Genomic DNA, 18,008 nt, shown 5'->3' with positions numbered 1-18,008 from the left:
ATAACAGAGGGAATGGCATGGTAGAATGGAAAGCAAAGAGACTTACCTCTCAAGGTTAACTTGCCCTAGCTTGAAAATCTTCTCTAGGTGCTTGTGGGAAAGTGTGTTGGTGTGTTATGAATGAAAATATAAAACTAAGGCATTAAAAACCTGATTCTCCCTTCCCATCGACCGGCGGTCCACTACGCCGTCGTTAGCCGCCCAGCTATAGCGGCTAAGCCACCGCTATAGCGGACCCAATATAAGTCCGCTCGCCGTTATAGTGGTCACCACCCCGCTATAGCGGTATCGCCGTAGCAGCCAATGGCCCGCCATAGCTGCCCCAAGATAAAGCGGTCAGCCCACCGCTATAACGGTACCACTACTACTCCCACCGCCACAGCGGTGCATTTTGTGCATTAAGCTCGATTTTCCATCCATTTTTCCCCTATCACCCCACATTTCATCCAAGGCCTCAAAAACACAACACAAAATATGCATACATACAAAATGACCCCCTACGAATCTACCCATAGCCTCGAAATTCCCAATGGATTCCTAAATTCCAATAACGACCAGAAGAGTCATTACAATGATAGCCTCACTTCAAGAAAGTATGGATATCTCTCGTATTCAAGCGTATGCTCAAGGTTTAGAGGAGCGGAAGCAGCAGCAGTGAGCTAATCGAGAGCGTGATAAGGGACAGCGTAAGAGGGCTAGATCTTCTGGTTCCTTTGGTGAGTTTAAAGGTGGTCATAGACGGTAGTTCCATAGGCGTTCAACCTATACAACGGCTAGCGCGCCTTCGCAGTTTCCAGGATCGAGGTTTGATAGACCCACTTATTCTGGGTCAGGCTAGAGCTTCCACTTCCCAGTTCAGAGTTAATACTAGCCAGATGAGGCCATCTCTACCACGATGCAGTCAGTGTGGTAAGTTGCACGGCAGGCAGTGCTGTTTGGGTTCATATGTGTGTTATACCTACGGTCAGCCATGTTATATTATGTGAGATTGTCCTTCGAGAGGTGGTGGAGGTGTAGTTCAGCCTGCAGGATCTGCTGCTGGTTCTTCATCATCAGTGCGCCCTCTTGGGCAAGGTTCTCAGACATCAGTTGGTCGTAGTAGAGGCATACGTGGAGCGTTTGGCTCGAGCGGTCCTCAGAACCACATTTATGCATTGGCTAGTAAGTTTGGGGTAGAACCTCATTCAATTAGGCCTTTTGAGGTGTCAACACCTATTGGTGATCCAGTGATAGCTAGATGGGTATATAGAGATTGTTGGTTATAGTTTGTAATCATCATACCGTAGCTGATTTTATTCAGTTAGATATGGTGGACTTTGATGTTATTATGGGCATAGATTGGTTGGCCTCTTGTTATGCTAATGTTGGTTGCAGAACTAAGATAGTTCAATTTCTATTTCCAGGTGAACCAGTGTTGGAATGGAAAGGTAACAAAGCTTCACCGAGAGGTAGGTTTATTTCCTATCTCAAGGCGAAGAAGATGATCGCAAAAGGTTGTATTTTTCATATAGTTTGAGTTCAGAATGCAGAAGCAAAGTCACTGGCTCTTCAGTCTGTTCCAGTGGTTAATGAGTTTCCAGATGTATTCCCAGACGAGTTTCCAGGCCTTCGGCTAGAGCGGGATATTGACTTTGCTATTGATGTTTTACCAAATACTCAACGGGTATCTATTCCACCTTATAGGATGGCACCTGCAGAGTTGAGGGAGCTAAAGGAGCAGTTGAAGGACTTACTCAAGAAATGCTTTATTAGGCCTAGTACGTCGCAGTGGGGAGCACCTGTGTTATTTGTAAGGAAGAAAGACGGCTCCTTGCGGATGTGTATTGACTACAGGCAGCTGAATAAGGTGACTATAAAGAATAAGTACCCACTCCCGAGGATAGATGATTTATTTGACTAGTTGCTGGGTGTCAGATGTTTCTTGAAGATAGATCTGAGGTCAGGCTATCATCAGATTAGGGTTAGAGAGAAAGACATTCTGAAGACAGCTTTCGAGACCAGATATGGTCATTTTGAGTTTCGTGTGATGTATTCGATTTGACTAATACCCCAGCAGTATTTATGAACTTGATGAACAGTGTATTCAGACCCTTCCTAGACCTATTCATGATTGTGTTTATTGTTGATATCTTGGTCTTCTCTCGATCAGAGACTGAGCATGCAGATCATTTGTGTGCTGTACTCAGAGTCTTTCAGGATTGGAAGAAGTCGTATACAAAATTCTCTAAATGTGAGTTCTTGTTGAACTTTGTGGCTTTCCTAGGGCATATTATAGGCATCGGGGTTGATACGCAGAAGATAGAAGTTTTGAAGACTTGGCCTAAACCCACAACACTAATAGAGGTTCGTAGTTCTCTGGGTTTGGCAGGTTATTACAGGATATTTGTAGAAGGTTTCTCTTCCCTTTGCGAACCACTGATGAAGCTGACTCAGAAGGTAGCTAAGTTCTAGTGGACTGATGCTTATGAGCGGAGTTGAAGGACAGACAGACTTCAGTGTTAGTTCTGACACTTCCAGAGAGACCACAGGATTATGCTATTTATTGTGACACTTCGAGCGTCGGTTTGGTTGTGTGTTGATGCAATATGGTAAGGTTATCACTTATGCTTCGAGACGGCTGAAGAAGCACGAGAAGAATTATCTGACCCATGATTTAGAGTTAGCTACAGTGGTTCATGCGTCAAAGATGTGGAGGCATTACTTATATGGTGTTCATATTGACATATATACAGATCATAAAAGCCTTCAGTACATCTTCAAGCAGAAGGAATTGAATTTGCGTTAGAGGCGATAGCTAGAGCTGTTGAAAGATTATGATTTTGACATTATATACTATCCAGGGAAGGCAAATGTAGAGGCGGATGCCCTTAGCCACAGATCCATGGGTATCCTATCTTATTTGCAGCCAGAGAAAAGGGATTTAGCTCATAAGCTTCACCAGTTAGCCAGCCTTGGAGTTCGATTATTAGACTAGAGCGATGTAGGAGTTGGTATTCAGAATTCGGTAGCATCATCCCTAGTATCTGAGGTTAAAGAGAGCCAATACGAATATCCCATGCCAGTCCATTACAGAGATACAACACCTCAGAAGAAGAAGACACATTTGACATTACTAGGGACAAAGTCCTTAGACACCGAGGCAAACTGTTATACCCCGCGTTTTCAGAGCATGAGTTTGACATGTACCTCGTCATAGTATATGTGGAGTTTTAAGGTGTTTCAAAATCCTAAAATGAAGTTCGTCGAGTCTAGTTTGTAATGCAACAAACCGTTCATTGATAGGACATCGGAGTAGAGAATTATAGACGTTACAAACTGAACTGTCGACGCAGAAACAGCTTTCCCGCGGTACCGCTACGGTCCGCTACAGATCGCTACAAGATGCGATGCGATCTCAGCTACGGTAAAACCGACTTGACGATCCGTTTTAAGGGACAAAAATCTCATTTTTTTCAGCCAAAAGTTCCAAAACTTTCCAGAAAAATTCAGCAACAAAAAAGGGAGCAAATATACCTCACAAAATGAGGATTTTGAGTGAAATTTCAAGTAATGAAGTACCAATCGAAGTCCGGGCAGCGCATAGTCACGAATATAATTTCATTTGGAATTAGAGGAGCATGGGAACAAGAAAATGTTGAAGAAGGTAAGTTTTAATCCTCTTTTCACATGTTATGGATGGTTTATATGTGTTGTGGTGTGTGGAAATTCATGAAATATGGTATGTTGAAGTGAAGCCGTGTAGGTGTTGGTTATGTTGGAGTGATGAACTAATTTTTATTTAATATTTTGGTTGTTGTTGATATGGATTCCATAATGAAAATGATGGTTTATGAATTTGGAAGAAAAACATGTATTGTTGTTGTTCTTATGGCATTTGGAAGTTTCGGGTGGAATAGTATAGTGGTTGGGTTGTTTGGAATATTTTGCGGATTGTTTAAAGTGTTCTTGAATATTGTTTGAATGGTTTCGGATTAGTAATTGAATGTGTAAGCGTTGGTGTTAGTTTGGTTATGTGAAAGAAGGTTGTTAATGTTAGAATGCATTTTGAATTAATGATTAATGTTGTTTGGATGGTTGTTGGTATGGTTGTTGTTGTTTTTGCCGAGTTTGAATCTCGGGGATGCTATATGTATAGGGGATATGCTGCCGAAATTTCGGTAGACAAACATAAATTTAAGTTGAACTCTTGGAAGTTACAACTCACAATTGGTAAACATGACCATTTGCAGTTTTTGGACGAAACGGGATTTGAGATTGGGCGATCGTAAAAGGCAAGAAAGGTATGTAAAGCCTTACCCTTCTTTCTTTTGGCATGTCTTAGGTGTGATAGGTTTGAATACGAACCCCGAGGATGACTCTACTCTTAGGAATCTGCATCTAAAGTTGCCCCTTTTTCATTCAGTAGAATTGAATTATATATGCTCTAAGTAGTTGGAAAAATGGCCTAAACATCTGTAACTTTCACAATTGGAACCGGATTGCCTTGAAACTTTCGTAGACGACTTCACAAGGCCTAATGTTCGTAATTTTGGTACGCCACTTCGACTTGGCCCAAGGTGGGCCCACAATGTCCCTAACTTCCATAAACGGTCTCGAATTGCTTGGAAATGGTCGTAGATGTGTTATAATGAATGATGTCCATAACGATACTTGAAAAGCATTTAATTTCTCACCACTCTGCATGTGCATACGGTTGTTAACCTTTTTATGCTAACTCAGATTTACTTGAAACGTGTTTGCGGTTTACAAATGATTTTAAGGAAGTTTGTTTTGTATTAAAGAAAATATAAAGTTGACCTTTCAAAACCACTCCGAAGGGGGTGCGAGATTTTATTATTTAAACTTTTCAAAACCACTCCGAAGGGAGTGCGATATCTTATTATATAAGATTCTTCAAACCACTCCGAAGGGGGTGCGAGATTTTACTATTTCATTCCACCTACGACTTATGTCTACATTCCATAACGCTATTATTATTATTATTATTATTATTATTATTATTATTATTATTATTATTATGCCCGAAGGGGCTAGGATTAGTATTATGTCACGAGTGGCATGCCCGAAGGGGCCAGGGTAGCCGTATGTCACGAGTGGCATGCCCGAAGGGGCTAGGAATATTATGTCGGGGCCAGCATGTCCGAAGGGCCAGGATAGACGTATGTTGGACCGGCATGCCCGAAGGGGCCATCATTTTATTTCGGAACCGGCATGCCCGAAGGGGCCAGGATAGACGTATGTCGGGACCGGCACACCCGAAGGGGATTATTATCATTATTATCATTGTTGTTATCATTACCATTACTATTATTATTATTATTATTAGGCCGGAAGCGGCTGTCCGAAGGGACTGTTGTGATGCTATATTTAGACTGTGCATTCTAGAACTGGTGTACTCTGTACTTATATCGTGTATGCTTGAAGAACGTGTGTTCACTCGCATTATCTACTTAAGGATTGTTCTAAGACCCCGTGTGTATATTTATGTTTCCTCCAGCGAGGGCTGCAGGTAATGAGCTTGATTGTGGTTTCTTCTCTTCTAAATTAAGCTATGGTTATTATTTGTTATCGCTTTACATACTCAGTACATACTCCGTACGACCCCTTTCTTCGGGGCTGCGTTTCATGCCACGCGGTACGCCGATGAAGAGAAGACTTTGCTAGAAGTTGTTCCCGTGGGATTGGCGAGCTCCATTTCGGTTCGGAGTGTTGCCGAGTCAAGTACTTATGTCATGGTAATTGTATATCCTAGAGACTTTGCAGACAGTGTCCTGTGGATTGGGTGTCGAGGAACGCGAATCGGTTATAGATGTTAAAAGAGTGTGTATTTTCAGATGTTGTCAGTTGGCAAAAATTTATGTGATTGACTTGCGAGTTTTCATAATCCGTATAAAAAAACAGTGATCTCTATTTTGAAAAGTTTCATGTTTTAAAAAGTTTTTAAAATGACAGGTTTTAGTAACGCGAACGTTTAAGGGTTCACTCGACTCTGAGGAGAGTCGGGTGCCCATCACACCCTAATAAGGTCGGGGTGTGACACAAACTATGTGTTCTTGATGTTACAGGGTTAGGCCGACAGATTATGGGAGAGGCTCATTATTCCCGCTACTCTATTCATCCAGGGACGACAAAGATGTACCATGATGTTAGAGAGATGTACTGGTGGGACGATATGAAAAAAGACATAGCAGAGTTTGTAGCTTAGTGCCCTAATTGTCAACAGGTTAAGGTTAAGAACCAGAAGCCCAGTGGGTTGCAGCAGAATATTGAGATTCTGACCTGGAAATGGGAAGCAATTCATATGGATTTCATCACATGCTTTCTCCGTTCTCAACATAAGTTCGATTCGATATGGGTGATTATTGACAGACTTAAAAAATCAGCCATTTTCTGCCTATCAGTACTACTTACTAAGCATAGGATTATGCGAAGCTTTACCTTAGGGAGATAGTGCGACTTCACAGTGTTCAGTATCTATCATTTCAGATAAGGGTCCGCAGTTTATAGCTAACTTCTGGAGATCCTTCCAGAAAGGATTAGGGACACGGGTGAGTCTTAGCACAACATTCCATCCCCAGACAGACGGACAGGCTGAGCGTACGATTCAGACGCTCGAGGATATGTTACAAGCATGTGTGATAGACTTCAGAGGTAGCTGGGATTATCATTTGTCACTGATTGAGTTCACATATAATATTAGCTACGATTCCAGTATTCAGATGGCCCCGTATGAAGCCCTATATGGGCGGAAGTGTAGATCACCAATCGGTTGGTTCAAAGTTGGGGCATCAAAGTTGATCGGACCAGATTTGATTCAGTAGGCAATAGAGAAATTTAAGCTTATACAGGAAATGCTATTGGTAGCTCAAAGTATCCAGAAGTCCTATACAGATAATTGACGTCGAGACCTGGAATTTCAAGTAGATGACTGGTATTCCTGAAGGTATCGCCAACGAAGGGCGTTATGAGATTCAATAAGAAGGGCAAGCTTAGTCCTAGACACATTGGACCTTACAGGATTATGTGTAGATTGGGCCAGGTGGCCTATGAGTTATATCTCCTTTAAAACTTGGAGTCTGCACATTCAGTATTTCAGGTGTCTATGCTTCAGTGCATTGGAGATCCTTCCAAAGTCGTACCTGTTGATGATGTTCATGTTACACCTCAAAAAAATTTCGTGTCGTTTGCGCCGTAAGTAAAGTAATGTAAGCCGGAGAGGTCATGGAAATCTTATAAGGTTAAGAAAGACCTTTAATGAGTATTAATAGAGTATCTAAGGATTTTGGGATCAAGCGAAATGAAAGAATTAAATTTGTCAAAATTTTGGAAAAACTTGAAAGAATTCCGGATAGCATTTTTGGTCCAACTTGAGGGAGGTATATCTCCTAGAATATGAGGAGTTATGGAATGTATAACCTATGTAAATTGAAGTTCATTGAGTCTAGTTTCCAATTCAACAAACCATTTGTTGATAAAACATCGGAGTAGAAAGTTATGGGCGTTTCACAATAGGCTGCCACAGGCTTCTCGGCGAACACGAGCCAAAGGCCTCGCGAACGCGAAGGGAAATTATTGAGTCGGTGGAAACCGAGCTTCCACCCTATAAATACCAACTCCCACCCATTTATACCTCATTCTTACACCCTTTGATGTCTAGAAATATCTAGCACACCTTTGCCAACATTCTGTATCATTAAAACTAAGAAATCATAAGGAGTTTATGTAATCTAGGCTCAGGAAGCTCATGGCAACATTGTATTATCGTGATTATTGCGAAGCAAGGTGAAAGATAGCGGGATCTTGGGTTTGAAGCCATCAAGGATCAATTGGAAGTTAGTAAGGTAAGATCATCTCTTTATATCCATGGAATTACATTGATTCGAGATTATATTCGTTAGATTATAACGTATTTAATGAATTGAGCGAAAGATGAAAAACCTTGTATTGAATTATGGTTGATTGGATGAATTGGTGTTTGAATTGAATTTTATGTTGTTGATATTGAGTTGTTTTTGGAGGATTTTAATGATTTGAAGTGAAGGAAAAACATAGTATAAAGGTTGTAGTTTGATATGTTGATGTTGTCTTATGGACTGATTTTCAAAGGAAGTTCTGGACGGATTTGTATATATTTGTCATGTGGTATCTTGATTATGTTATTATTGATGTTGTTAATGATGTTTGGTAGTTGTTTTGGAATTTGGAGAAGTAGATGATATAGGGGAAATGCTGCCCAAATTCTCTTAACCCGAATCACCCTTCGATATACAACTTATCTAAGTTGAAGTATGAATATGATGGAATATGATTAAGGATATATTTTTCAATATAGGTTCGGATGAAGGGCACGCATCAGAATAAAGGATTCTTTCGAGTAGCGGCTTGATGAATAAGGTATGTAAGGTGTTAGTTTCCCTCTTTCTTTGGCACGAATCCAACTAGAACATGAACACGAGCGTCCCATAACAATGCACTCCAATCATATATCACTTCTTATAGATGTTATTTATTGGATTACTTACTTGTTTCCAAATTAGTTTGATGTACTTCTTCAATGATTTTTGAAATATTATCATGTTTATCATCATTAAGTTATTTCTTTGGATTCGATGTGAATTCCATAACGGAGGCTACCGACCTTACGTCACTCCGAAAGGCCCGATGTCAGTTCATTGACTCCTCATGCATTATATATATATATATATATATATATATATATATATATATATTGCACTATTTTACTATACCGCGCCGCGCTATAGTCGGCCAAACAGGCACGTATATGTCCACACCACTGCAGTGAGAATGTTATGATGATACCGCGGAGGCGGGATGCCCTGGACGTGGGATGATGATGATATGATGATGACGCGATGATGATACTACTATATGTGTATACTTGCATAAGATTTTTAAACTCATGCATTGCATATTGTACGTTCTTAGATGGCTCAGGTTACTTCTATCCTTCTATATTTATGTCTCACTTATGATGTTATTTCCTGCCTTACATACTCTGTACTCTTATCCGTACTGACGTCCATCCTCGGGACACTATATTTCGTGCTGCAGGTCTTGACAGACAGAGCGGGGGACCTCTTCAGTAGGACTATCAACTTCAGCTGCTTTAGCAAGTGCCACTACACCGGACTTGCTATCTTTCGGTATATTTATCTTATAATGATATATGTTGTAACGACCCGTCCGATCGTTATTTAATACTTCGCGAACCCATGCCAAATCTAGGTCTGTGATCGTAAATAGTAATCCTCATGGGGTGTTTAAAGGTTTAATAGTGGGAAACATCAGTTTCGGGAAGAGTTAAAAGTCGTGGGCCGAGGCAGGAAATGGACCGTTATAGCAGCCAAGGGACCGCCACAGCGGTCTCGCTATAGCGGGACTACGTCAGCCGTAGCGGACGTGGCGAGCCAATAGACGCGTTTTTGATTCTCAGTTTATATTTCACCCTTCCTTTCAATAAAAGACCCTCCAAGGCTGCTATTAGGTTTCCACAATAAGAAAAATCTTCGACTCCAAAAGAAGGGGCTTTTTCCAACATTCTCCACATCTTTTCCCACAACTATCATTTCTCATGGATTCGGATAAGGGCTAAGAAGGCAAGTATTCATGGGAATTCAAATAGCTGTTCGTCATCGAGGTAGGTTAGAGTTTACTTTAGTTAGACTTTGATTAGTGAATCATAAATACTTTTAGAGTTGACGGGAGATTGCATGATTAGGTCTTCGGACACGGAGTTGGGATGGATACATTCGAAATTTAACGAAAATTGTGTGTTAACAGTAACTAGGATAACAATAAGTGGTTAATTGAGTGTTGAATGCTACTATCGATGATGTTTATGCGTTACAAAATAGGAAGTGATTATTTGTCATGATTAAAAAAGGGATATTTTTTTGTCTAGAATATGTATCCCTAGGTATATTCGAATTTCATATTTATTTTCAAGTATATCGGGACTTTCATATGATTTTCATTATTGTTAACAAAGAGGATTGCGTCTGGGGGACTGAAGGGAGGCATAGTAGTGCTACACCCATCAAGGGCATAATTCATGACACTGCGTTCATTCATTGGCATCATTGCATACATTGCATGTGGTTATGAGGTAATATATGGAGCAGAAAGTCCCAGTCAGCCCTCTTTCTCTTGCCCCTACCCTGTGCTCCCTTGACCTTTAATGGGTCAAAAGGGAAATCACACTCAACATAGTGGTTCCCAAGCTCCAAGGGAACTCCAGCTTTATAGCATAGGTGGATAATCAGGGAGGGAAACATTAAACTCGGGCCAGCCTTGGCCACAAAGCTCTTCCACTCCTCAATCAACTACATCCCCACATTCACGGGCACGCCATCCAAAATTCAAACCACCACAAAAGCCCGGGGATAAGTGACATCAGTAGTTTGCTTGAAGGGCAGACCCATCGAGCAACGAGGTTCAGCCACCTCTGAGCCTCTGGAGTAAAATGATGGCTCTTAATGGCAGAACGAGTGATACCCCATGTAGCTTTCCTTCTCTTAGACTCTTTCACTAGCATCCTTACTAACCACGGCCTATTCCTCTCGTGGTCCTTGTCCCTAAGCTCAGCCTGTGAAGGGTTGGGCAACCCATGAACAACATTGATGGGCTCACCACCCACCTTTATGTTAACCCCTCTAATAGTAATCTCTGGCTCTGGGGCATTCCAGTCAATGGTAGGGAGCATGGCATAGAATTCCATAAGCAGTTGCAGTTAACATTCCCCAGCTCCTCGACTAGCTGACCCCAACCCATGCGATGTGGAAGCTAATAGAACTCCGAGGCCAACTCCTCCACTCGATCCATAAGAAAGGCCCACTCATGAAGCAGGCCCTTAGTCTGTTGTTCCATGTAATGCCCCCTGAAAGCCTGGGAGGCGAACCTAACGTATGCAAGGGGAGCTGGTGGTTTTGTTCTGGTTGTTGTTGTTGTTGTTCTGGTTGTTGTCGCTCTTGTTATTGTTGTGGATTCACGATAGGAAAATGAGAGAGTTAGCCTGAAAAGGGAAGACTGAATTAGAATAATGTGGCACTAAGATTTAACAGTGATAAGGCATGCATGAAGTAGTTGAAAAACCCGAAATTTTAAATTCTGCCTCAGGCAGGTTCGCTGCGGCGGTAGGATTACCGCTGCGGCGAATCCGCCATAGCGACCAAAAGGCTGCTACAGCAGGTACCTTCCAGCAGACGACGTCCGCTCCTTGCGACCCACCATCGCCGCAGCGGGACCTCTATAGCGATCGAAGATCCGTCGCAGCGGACCCGTCTTCCCCAGAACGAAACCATCCCAAACCCAGCTTTTATAAAACCCAAATTTTCACTATAGTTTCCAAATTTTTGTCAAGGATCAAGTACTATGATAGCATGCATTACTTTTACAACCTATAACACCCTATTCCAACTACAATGGGCACCAAAATTTTGACCAAGAACTTCAAAAAAATTGCACCACTACCAAACAGCCCCACCCCCAACATAAACTACCTCATTTTAAGTTGATCTTTAATATAAAGTGATGCCAGAGCCATATGAACGATGAAATAACACTCCATGATCCAAGAAACTTACCACCCCATGAAATTAAAACCCTTGTTCAAGGAAACCACAATTTCCTCTAATCTAGCAAGTTAAGCATGGAAATTTCGTAGTAGAAGGCCATAACAAAGTTGTAGGACAATGAAAGAGAGTACATACCTTGAAATAGTGAGAGATCTGCAAGCCTTGCCACAAAAATGAACCTTGGGGTGAAGAGAGATTCTTCTGTTTTCCTTAGAATATGAGTAGTGTTTTAAGAAAACGAGGGGGTAGAGTGGTTAAAAGGGGAGTGGGGAGGGAGATGACAAGACTAGGTAGTTGAATGGGGAGAGTAAATTTCGTGGGAGGGGACGGGTTTTCAGTTATTGGTCAATGACCGCTGCGGCGGTGGATTTACCGCTGCGGCTTTTCCAACTTTGTTGATTTTTTTTCCTTTTTCATAATGATAACTCAAAATACTGCCTCTTATGGTGTAAGGTCAAGGAGTGTGACCATTACCTCACCCCACGCCGTTCGGGGACGAACGGTGATTTAATTGGTGTGTGATGTAACGACCCGTCTGGTCGTTATTTAATACTTCGCAAACCCATGCCAAATCTAGGTCTATGATCATAAATAGTAAGCCCCATGGGGGTGTTTAAAGGTTTAATTGTGGGAAAAATCAGTTTCGAGAAGAGTTAAACGTCGTGGGCCCGGGGCAGGAAATGGACCGCTATAGTGGCCATGGGACCGCCGCAGCGGCCCAGCTATAGCCAGACTACGTCTGCCACAGCGGATGTGGTGGGCCAGTAGACAGGTTTTTGATTCTCAGTTTATATTTCACTCACTTTTAATAAAAGATCCTCCAAGGCTGCTATTAGGTTTCCACAATAAGAAACACCCTTGACACCAAGAGAAAACGCTTTTTCCAACATTCTCTACATCTTTTCCCACAACTATCATCTCTCATGGATTCAGATAAGGGCTACGAAGGCGAGTAATTCATGGGAATTCAAATAGTTGTTCGTCATCGATGTAGCTTACGATTTACTTGAGTTAGACTTTGATTAGTGAATCCTAAATACTTTTAGAGTTGATGGGAGATTGCATGATTAGGTCTTCGGACACGGAGTTGGGAGGGACTTATTCACAATTTAACAAAAATTCTGTGTTAATAGTAACTAGGATAACAATGAGTGGTTAATTGAGTACCGAGTGCTACAATTGATGATGTTTATGCGTTACAAACTAGGAAGTGATTATTTTTCATGATTAAAAAAGGGTATTTCGTTGTCCAAAATATGTATCCCTAGGTATATTCGAATTTCGTATTTATTTTCAAGTATATCGGGACTTTGATATGATTGTCATTATTGTTAACAAAGAGGATTACATTTAGGGGACTGAAAGGAGGCATAGTAGTGCTACACCTATCAAGGGCATAATTAATTACATTGCGTTAATTCATTGGCATCATTGCATACATTGCATGTGGTTATGAGGTTATACATGGAGCAGAAAGTCTGAGTACGTGCCAGTTGTGTTATCCGATCATATAGCCGAGTTGGGTTGAATATAAGGTACTATTTGACAGCCAATCATTGGCAGTAATGTAAAGGTAAGTATATATATATGATGTGGATCCGCGTCCAAGGTTCTTTTACGGAGCAAAGGATTTTTTGCTCTGGTCCAATGAGTATCCGGAACGAGTGGTATATGGACACCATGGGTCCCTTATAGGTCATGGCTACTAAGCAATGACATCAGTTAGTATATGTGTACAGCGTGATTGGGCCCTTGCATCGCATCTGCATTGCATTACATTTCATATTGCTATGTCCTTATGTTTGTGTGCTTCAGTCTGTCATATTGCATAATGCATCTCTTATGATTTTGTTCAGGTTGTGTAAGGTGGTGATTATTATAAAGGTAAGTGTAAGAACGAATTTCTAAGTGGTAAGTTTATTCCATGGGTGTTAAACCTCGCACTTTCAGAGCATGAGCACACCGCGTATTTCACCGTATTAATGGAATATCGGAGATGTCCCGTGAAGTTTGAAAGGTACAAGCCGTGGGAAGTATGTAACAATGAAGTAAATGATGAATTGCAATCTCATAAGTCGTAACCGGGAAGGATAACCTTGGTAACAAAATACATGACCCTTATCAAGTTTAATTAATGATGAATATCATGTATGGAAAGTTTTGGAAGATTCCGGGATCAAGCAGTTCGAAGAAAATAAGTTTGTCAAAAATTTGGAAAAATTTGGCAGAATTTTGGATGGAAATTTTGGGCCATATTTAGAGGGGTATACCTCCTGGTGTATCAGGAGTTTTGAGGTATTTCAAGAGCCTAAAATTAAGTTCATCGAGTGTAGTTTCCAACGCAACAAACCGTCCATCAATATGACATCAGAGTAGGGAGTTATGGGCATTTTAAAACGGACTGCTAGAAGCCTTTGAACCTACACGGAAATTCTAGAAACTATTTAAAAAGCCCACCAATTTCGGCCCATCAGCCCAAAACGAATTGGACCACTATATATACCCCCTTAAGTCACCTAAATCACCTCGTTTTTCACCATTTCTCATCTCCACACTTCTCTAGAATCTCTTACAACATTTATCCAATATTCTTACACCAAGATATAGCAAATTTAGGAGTTCCTACATCAAATTAAGCTCGGGTTTGTAAGATTCACAACGAATCTTGACGAATCAAAGAAGGGCCACGACTTTGGGGCTCATATTTTCACCAAAACCAAACCTTCTAGACCCTATGAGCTCTCGCCAACACTCCAAACCATTCCAAATCAAATCAAGAGAAGATCAAGACTTAAAATCCTTAACAAGTTCATGGAAGGAGCTTGTTCGTACTTCTAACTGAAGTTGTGGTGGATAATCTTTAGGGTGAATTGTGTGAGGTGAAGTTCTTCAAGTTATAAGGTATGTTTTTTTTTCTTGAGTTTGATATTAAGTCATTTTTTTAGGATTTTAATGGTTTAAAGTAAGGGAAAACATGGCATAAAGGTCGTAGATAGATATGTTGATGTTGTCGGCTTATGGATTGATTTTTGAAGGAAGTTTCAGATGGATTTGTATACGTCTGTCATGTAGTATCTTGATTACGTTATGGTTGATGTTGTTAATGATGTTTGGGAGTTGTTTTGGAATTTAGAGGAAGTAAATAATACAGGAGAGATGCTGCCTGAATTTTGGCAGATTTTAAGAGGATCTAATTTGAAGGCTTAAGAAAAGCATGTGATGATAAGCCTAATAATAGTATGAATTCTTTTGAATGTAGATTTACGATGTTGGGAGGAAAAGCGTTAAGTATTTAAAATTAAGGAGACCCAAAGGTATGTTAAGGCTAGTCCCTTTCTTTCTAAAGGCATGATTCTTTCTTGCAAACCTAGACGTGTTTTCCATAACATTATTGTTCCCAAAATATATAAGTTCATGAATCTTAGAGTTTCTTATGATGCTAAAGATAAGTATGTTCTATGATGATAATGATGAAGATGATGATTCCATTCTTGGAGATTCCAAAGTTTACAGTCTTGATGCTAGTATGAGATTATTGAGTTTATTTCATGAATTTCTTGATTTTATTCATTATTGTTGATCTCACCTTATAATAATTGTTCCTTCAAGGTGAGATATAGCGATGATGATTGTTCCATAACATAAATCGGAGGTTACCGACATTACGTCACTTCCATAAAGTGGTAACTTTTTAATTGAGCTCTCGTGCATGCTTTATATATATATATATATATATATATATATATATATATATATATATATATGTATTTTCTCACACCGTGCCTATATGGCGGGCAGCACCACTACGGTGGGCGGCTATGGATAATGATACTAATAACATGGCTATATGGCTGGGCAGCACCACTACGGTGGGCGGCTATGGATGACGATCGTGCCTATATGGCCGGGCAAAGACCACTAGTAGGCGGCGTGCGATGATTACCCCGGACGCTAGCTAATGATGATATATGGATCGGGCCTAGCTCTATTATGTATTATATGTATGAAAAAAAAAGTTTTCTTTAAAAAGGCTAAGCATGCATGGTATCCGGCTTATAAGGCAATCAGATGTACAAGCTATCTCTTTATATCATGTTATGCGCCATATCTCGTGTTATGTTGTTATTCATGCCTTACACACTCAGTACATTGTTCGTACTGACGTCCTTTCTTGTGGAGCTACGTTCATGCCCGCAGGTAGACAGGTAGACGGATCTAATCCTTAGGAGCTTCATCAGCGGAATCTCAGGAGCGCTCCATTTGCTTCGGAGCCACAGTCTGTTGGTATTACTCTGTTGTGTATATGTATACTTGGGTGTGGTGGAGTCCTGCCCCGTCTTTATGGATTCTTATATTCTATATAAAGGCTCGTAGACAGATGTATGTAGCTTGATGTTCCATAAACTCATCAGTGCATATTGTTGTATTATATTTTGGCAGCCATGTCGGCTTGTGATAATGGGCACAGTTGTTGACGATTATATAGAGATGTGCCACTATCTTGTGATATATGGCCTTGCAGAGTATGATACCCATGAGTTATCTTTGTGGTCCACCTAAAAATTATCACGACCCATTTTGCTTAGGTCATGCGGGCACTTACCTTCCCACCTCGGTAAGCGAACCCTTATCCCAACAATGAACCAATACATAAATTTAAGAAAGTTACGTAGCGAAAATCAATAAATACATAAGTCTCACAACATATACGCAGATAGATAGTAGTAAAAAGCGCGGAAGAGAGTAAATACCCCCAGGGTCTAGTATGAATAATATAAGAGGATCTAGGGAGAATAATACAATGTGGAAGTACTAATACAAAATATCTATGTCTCTGGAATAAAAGTAAGACATTTAATGAGAAATTCTTCAAGGTCGGCGAACGCCATGCTCACCCTGGAAACTCGAGTGGAAGCTGAAGAGTCGCTCAATCACGAGTCAGAGAGGTAGATCAGACCGGGTACTCTGAATTCATAAAAGAATACAGCAAGTGTAGGTCAGTACAAACAACAGTACTGGTAGGAATCATCCGCCGACTAAGTATAGTTAACACAATTCAGAAGATAAAGTAGATAAACAAGGAATCTAACAAGTATAAGACAATACAATCACAGCCAGATATCCATCATCGCTTACATAAGCATCTAACCCAAATCTGTCAAGTCCGAATGTATCCGATCCAATCCAATCATCACAATAGAATCATCACAATCCATCATCATAACAGAGTCATCACAATCTAATCATCACAACATCTCAATCAAGTTATAATGCAATGCAGTGCAATAATGGTATGAATGCGATGCCATGCCATGCAAATGAGGTGTGCACATGTACTCCAGATGAAAATATTGACGTCTCGGTAGCACAACCCAGCGTGACTCGCGAAGTCTAAGTGCCACCGTCCCCGGATCTTTGCCCGATAGAGGCGACAGGACCCCCGCTAATTGCTCACGGGGGTCTCACCGGCACGCGCCTATAACCTCGGGACCGCGCGAGTCCATGTACTAACAAGCTATTCGAATAACATCGAGAATCGGCCATGCAACAACGATGCAGGAATAGCTCATCGAACATCGGCCATCTCACGTTCTTTCTCGGTAAAGTCAAAGAGTTCATCAAATATCAGTTTCACACAATCAACGATTTCGGAATTGAACCTCAGACATCGACCTTCTCACAATCACTCAAGTAAAAGCGTTCATCAAAATATCAGTTTCATATAATAAACGATTCCGAAATGGATCTTCCGACATCGAACATTTTACAATCACTCAGGTAAAAGAGTTTATCAAATATCAGTTTCGCTCAATCAACGATACCGGATCATCACCGGATATCGGTCATGAATGTGTTACACCTTGGAAAATTTCGTGTTATCAAGGCCCATCGACCCGGCTTAGTATGAGCTCGGGGAGAGCGAGGAGTTACACAAGGATTATGGATGAAGATTATGTTATCTAAAAAGCATAAGAACATATATATGACATTTGGAGAGTGTATGGAGTAAATCGGTTAACATGATCACTCGATGATAATACTTGAAACCATGAGTTAAGGTGGGGCCCACATGTCGAATTTTGTAAAAGATATATTATAAGTGATACAAGTAGTACATGGAAAGTTTAGAAAGTCCTAAGAAGGACCCAAGCCAAATATGGACACAAGCCCCTCCAAAAGGACGATTTAAGGAAACGTTTTCGGATGAGTTGAGTTGGAGGGGCAAAAACGGCATTATAAGTTTGGAATTTGGAAAAACACAAAGCATAAAAGTTGTATATAATTGAAAGATCTTTCAAACCAGAGGTTGTGGGCCCTCACACAATGTCAAAATCAAGAGTTATGACCATTTTAAGAGCAAGACCCTAAGTTGCCAAATGGGTCCGGCCCCCCGTAGAAGGTTGGGGAAAACCC

Source organism: Lycium ferocissimum, chromosome 6, assembly GCF_029784015.1.
Source record: "Lycium ferocissimum isolate CSIRO_LF1 chromosome 6, AGI_CSIRO_Lferr_CH_V1, whole genome shotgun sequence".
Classification (NCBI taxonomy): domain Eukaryota; kingdom Viridiplantae; phylum Streptophyta; class Magnoliopsida; order Solanales; family Solanaceae; genus Lycium; species Lycium ferocissimum.
Note: the sequence above shows the minus strand (reverse complement) of the source record.